General features: G+C 46.3%; 1 pseudogene; it reads left to right on the top strand.

Annotated features, from left to right (window-relative positions):
- The first annotated feature begins 1566 nt into the window (after positions 1–1566).
- On the top strand, positions 1567–2204 carry LOC142428895 (ATP synthase F(0) complex subunit C2, mitochondrial pseudogene; annotated as a pseudogene).
- The last annotated feature ends 3715 nt before the right edge of the window (positions 2205–5919 follow it).

Below are 5919 nucleotides of genomic sequence, written 5' to 3'. Positions count from 1 at the left end.
AGCTGATGGTGCCCGGCTATCAAAAGATATAGCGCCTGGGGTCTTAAAGACTTGAAGATAAACAAGCAACCATCTATCTCAGAAGCAACAAAGCCCACATGGAAGAAGCATACCAGCCTGTGTGATGACAAGCTGTCGAAGGGATCAGGTATCAAGCATCAAAGAACAAAAAATCATATAATTGTAAATGTGGGTGAGTGCAGAGTGGAGACTCAAAACCCATTGGTAGGCAACCCCCTTACTGATGGGTTGTGGGGAGGAGATGATCCAGTCAGGATGCAGGGTAGCAACAATGAAACATATAATTTTCCTCTAGTTCTTAAATGCTTCCTCCCCGCCCCTCCACTATCATGATCCCAATTCTACCTTACAAATCTAGCTAGACGAGAGGATGCACATTGGTATAGACAGCAACTGGAAACACAGGGAATCCAGGACAGATGACTCTTTCAGAACCAGTGGTGGGAGTGGTGATGCCTGGAGGGTGGAGGGAATGTGGGGTAGAAAGGGGGACCGACTACAAGAATCTACCTATAGCCTCCTCCCTGGAGGATGGACAGCAGAGAAGAGGGCGGGGGAGATGTCAGACCGTGTAACATATGACAAAATAATAATTTATGAACTATGAAGGGTTCATGAGGGAGGGGAGACTGGAGAGGGAGGGGGGAAATGAGCAGCTGATATTAAGGGCTCAAGTAGAAGGCAAATGTTTTGAGAATGATGATGGCAACAAATGTACATGTGTGCTTGACACAATGGATGTATGTATGGATTGTGATAAGAATTTTTTAAATTTTTTAAAAAAGCATCCCAACCCAGTGCTGTCCAAGCCCACATATCCAACACCAATTTACAAAGTCCTCCTCCATCTCACAAAACAGACACAATGACACTGACTGAAGAAGGAAAGTCAATCAATGAACGTGTAAGCATCTCAGAGCTGGCAGGGGTCTCCACACAGCTGCTCCAGCACCCAGGGCTGCATCGGAGTAGGTCCATGTGGCTTCTCAGGGATGTCTTGCAGGAAATGAACCTTGCCAGCTGAAGCAGGGAACTGGCTAAGGCAGCTGCACCCTCGTCCGACCATCACAAAGCAAGAGACCCAAGAACTAGAAAGGCGAGGCTCACTGAGCCATTTATCCCTCTGCCCTTCAATTAACCCCACATGTGTTTATCGGCCAGGTTGGCACAACAAACCTTAACGATCTCAAATGCTATGTGAAGCAGTGGAACTCCTTTGTGGTTCCGTTTCCGGTTAAACAATAGGTTTATAAGAGGGGCAACAGCACTAGAGAGAGACACCCTCCTTAGGACAAGCCATGCTGTGAGACCCAAAGGAAAGCATTTGCCAAAAGACACCGTCTAAAAGACAGGAAGGATTAGGAAAGAAGGAGAAATGGAAATAGGAAACAGGAAGAAGTGGGATCATGGCTCTTACACTGCGGAGACTGCAACCAGTGACATGAAACAACCAGCGTATGGATTGTTCAGCAGAAAACGATTTGTTCTGTAAACACGTCCACCCAATACACAAGAAAATGTTTTTTAAAAGTGGAATTCGCCCCTCTCTGTCTTCTCTGCACTAGGAGCAGCTCGCCTGCTACTGCCCCTCACCCCCTAAAAATGTACGCCTGCGCCAAATTCGTCTCCACCCCTTCCCTGGTCAGGAGCACCTCCCAGCTGCTTAGCCGACCACTGTCTGTTTTGGTGCAGAAACGGCCTGAGATACTGACAGACGAGCGCTTCAGCAGCTGGACAGCCCCACGTCCCCAGACCTCATGCATCCCTAGTCTCAGCTTCCAAACCAGCACCGTCTCCAAGGACATTGACACAGCCGCCAAGTTCATTGGGGCCGGGGCTGCCACAGTTGGAGTGGCCGGCTCTGGAACTGGCATTGGGACTGTGTTTGGGAGCCTCATCATTGGTTATGCCAGGAACCCTTCTCTGAAGCAGCAGCTCTTCTCCTACGCCATCCTGGGCTTCGCCCTCTCGGAGGCCATGGGGCTTTTCTGCCTGATGGTGGCCTTCCTCATCCTCTTCGCCATGTGAAGGAGCCTGCTTCACCTCCCAGAGTTCTCTGTCCCGCGCCTCGTCTGCCCTATATGTCTGCTTTCCCTGCACCTCCCCAAGCAGCCCGGGGAAAGAAATTGGCTCAGGGTTTGACAGAGGGAAGACAAATAAATACTGTATTAATAAAGATGTTTCTTGAGTAAATACATAAATAATAAAAAGTGGAATTCACAGGTTAACCCCTCAGGACCAGTGGTGAGAGTGGCGATACCCAGAGGGTGGAGGGAAGGTGGGGTAGAAAAAGGGAACTGATTACAAGGATCTACATATAACCTCCTCCCTGGGGGATGGACAGCAGAAAAGTGGGTGAAGGGAGATGTCAGATGGTCTAAGATATGACAAAATAATAATAATTTTGTAAATTATCAAGAGTTCATGGGGGAGGGGGGAATGAGGAGCTGATACCAAGGACTCAAAGACAAAGCAAATGTTTTGAGAATGATGAGGGAAACAAATGTACAAAAGTGCTCGACACAATGGATGGATGTAGGGATTGTGATAATAGTTGTATAAGCCCCCAATAAAATGTTTTTTTTTAAAAAGTGGAACTCAGAAAGGGGGATGGTTTAAAGCAAAAGGAACCAGGATAAAGGAAAGGATAACGAAGAGGAGCGATTCCTATGTCTCAGTACCAGCCATCTACAAACAGACATACTGCCTAAAGAATGCCCAGCTTGGTGAATTATAGGACAACTTGTCATTTGTCTCCAGCAGCGAAACCCAAGTCTCTCAATAGTGAAACCTTGAGCCCATCCAAAAGCCAGCCATCACGTAGAAGCCCTCTGGGATTTTATTTTTCTCTGGGCCTTTGAAGAAATAGACTCTTTAAAATTTTATTTTAATGAGCACCAATGTACAAAATTGTCTCCATCCAATTATTATGCGCTGCTGCTCCCTGCTGAGGGTTTGTACATTTGTTTGTTTATATGCGGGGGTACCTCCCAAAAAACTGAAATTTTTTTCAAAGCTATGAATTTGGTTTTTTTACAAAACAACCTTATCACCTTCAAAGTACTCTCCGTTACATTGAGTACATTTGCTAAATCTGCTATTCCATTCTTGGAAACATTTTTCAAACTCATCTGTTTGGATGGCTGATAGCATCTCCCTTGTGTTTTTCTTCACCTCGTCTACATCCTCAAATCACTGTCCTTATATGCCCCTCCTTCATTTGTGGAAACAAAAAGAAATCACACAGGGAGTGAGGTTAGGTGAGTAAGGTGCTTGGGACAAGAGAGGTATGCTGGTTATTTTGCAAAAAAACTGGTGCATTTAGATGGCTGCGTGAGCAGGTGCATTGTTGTGGTGGCAAAACCAGTCCCCTGTCTGCCACAAATCAGGCCTTTTTTGTCCCACACTGTTAAGCTATCTTTTCAGAATTTCTAAATAGAAAGCTTGATTAGCAATCTGACCTGGTGGAACGAGCTCCAAATGCACTATGAGTCGACATTTTCATCTGTTTGGGAAGTTGACTAATGTCCAGAACAAGGTTTGTCATCAATCGACACTTCGCCTTTTTTTTGAAACGAGAAAACCACTTGTACACGAGTTCCCATAGTGCGGTCCTTGTAAGCTGTGTTCAACCTCACAACAGTTTCTGGGGCATCTTTCCCAAGCAGGAAACACAATTTCACAGCCGCACGCTGTTCTCTTAAATTGGCCATCACACACACAAACAATGAGGGTCAAGCAAAACTGCTTTTATGAAAAAATTCACTGTGAGTAAAGAGAACCTTTCCAGGCGATGCCACTGGGTGCACTAACTCAGAGCGAGTTGCTCGATGCTCGCCTAGCGGGGAAAATATGTACTAAGAAAGCTCTGCCCAGTGAAGCTTTTTACCATTTTTTTGGGGGGGTACCCCTCATGTTTCTCACCCATTATGTTTTTTTCTTCTTTGTCAGTCATTTCCTAATTAATCTCTCTTTGTGAGCCATGGATCCAGCTGGTAACAATTTCTATTCCCATCTACGTTGTCATGAAAACACATTATTTGTTAACATTCTATGGTCCATAAGCTAAAAAGTAAGCAATCATTGTTTCACTTGCATTCACTTGTTCAGAATAATGATTGTGTTGTGAATGGAGCCGGACAAGGATGCCCTCTATCATCAGTCACATTCAACATGGTACTAGAAGTCCTAGCCAAGGTGATAAGGCAAGAGAGGGAAATTACAGGCTTTCAAACAGGCAAAGAAGAGAGGAAAGAATTCTTATTTGCAGATGGTATGATCCCATACATAGAAAATCCTGATACTCAGTAAGAAACCTACTGGGACGAAAAGATTTTGCAAGTGGCCAGGTATGAGAGCAACACACGGACACTTGTCACACTCCTTTACCCCAACACACAGAACTCTGGAAAGAAATCAGAAGCCAATACAATTTACAATCGCTACCAAAAAGATAAAATGATTAGGAACAAACCTAATCACATACAAAGAAAGCACAGAACACTACTTTAAGAAACTGAGTGAGTCCTACGTAGATGGAAGAACAATCATTCTTAGGAATAAGACTGAACTGGGTGCAAAGGAAGAAGCAGGAGAAAACTCGGGAACCCTAATTGATGGCACAACTACAAGAAAACAAAAAGCTCGCTGCTCTCCAGTCCATTGCGTGTCACCTGGCTGGTTCTTGTTAGGGGCCATCCAGTTGGTTCTGACCCACAGTGACCCTCCACGCAACAGGGGGAAACACTGCCTGGTCCGGCGCCGTCCTCACCATTGATCCTCTGCTGGAAACCAGGGTCAGCCACTGTCCAGCCCATCTCTCAGAAGGCCTTCTACCAAACATGATGTCCTCCTCCGGGGACTGGTCTCTCCTGATGTTCTATATCTTAACTCTCTTCTTTGGGAGGCCTGGGGGTGGAGAGGGGTATAGTATATGACACATTAGGCTGCTAACCACAAGGTCAACGGTTTGAAACCACCAGTTGCTCCATGGAGAAAGAGGAGGCTCTCTGCTTCTATAAAGAGTTACAGTCTTAGAAACCCACAGGACAGTTCTCTGTCCTATAGGGTCACCGTGACTTGGGTGTGACTCAATGGGCAGTGAGTGTTTGGTTTTTTTCCTTTGGGGTATGTACACCTCGGAGATTCAATGGTTTTGCTTCTTTAGCAAGCCCAGCCCAAGACAGGTACATGCACACAAAGGGAGAATACGATGCCATGGACAAGAATAACGAAGTGTTCATAAAAGATCTGTAGCCTGGATGAAACTGGTTTGGATGCGGGGAAAGGCCACATACAATAGCACAGTCGCACTCAAGAGAAGGAAGACACAGAGGTGCACCGCGTTGCAGAGAACAAGGGTCAATGGGATTACACAGCGCATTGCCAGGAGCAGCAAGCCTCCGTGCCCAAGCGGTTGCTCAGGCAGACAGACAACGTGACCCGGCAGACAGACAACGTGACCCGGCAGGAGGAGTAGGTGAAAGGAACCACACTCACCCGCATGCAGCATCTATGTCTACAGCCATAGTTGTGTGCGCTCTAAATGTATCCCTGTTTACACAGAGCACACGGGAGATAAGCACATGCAACCTTCTTAGCCACGAGCAAGCGCCTGCGTGGATGGGTTCCTTTAAAGCTAAATAAATAAATGTATATGAAGATTGCAGGAATGGCGGGGTGGAGGCATCTCCCCTCCTCTGACTTGGCCATCGGCATCAACCCAGGGCAGATTCCTGTGGAGTAGAAGTCAGACAGACAGACAGACAGACAGACCTCCTCTCCCCAACTTGTGAGTGTGTGTGTGTGCCAATTCAGATAGAAGCTGTCCCTCCTCCCGTGGCATTCGCTGGTCTCTGCAGGGTGTGAGATGTAAGGCCCAGGATCATGAGGTTTATT

The sequence above is a fragment of the Tenrec ecaudatus genome, chromosome 16, assembly GCF_050624435.1.
Source record: "Tenrec ecaudatus isolate mTenEca1 chromosome 16, mTenEca1.hap1, whole genome shotgun sequence".
Taxonomy (NCBI): domain Eukaryota; kingdom Metazoa; phylum Chordata; class Mammalia; order Afrosoricida; family Tenrecidae; genus Tenrec; species Tenrec ecaudatus.
This window is presented reverse-complemented; position numbering and strand designations above follow the sequence as displayed.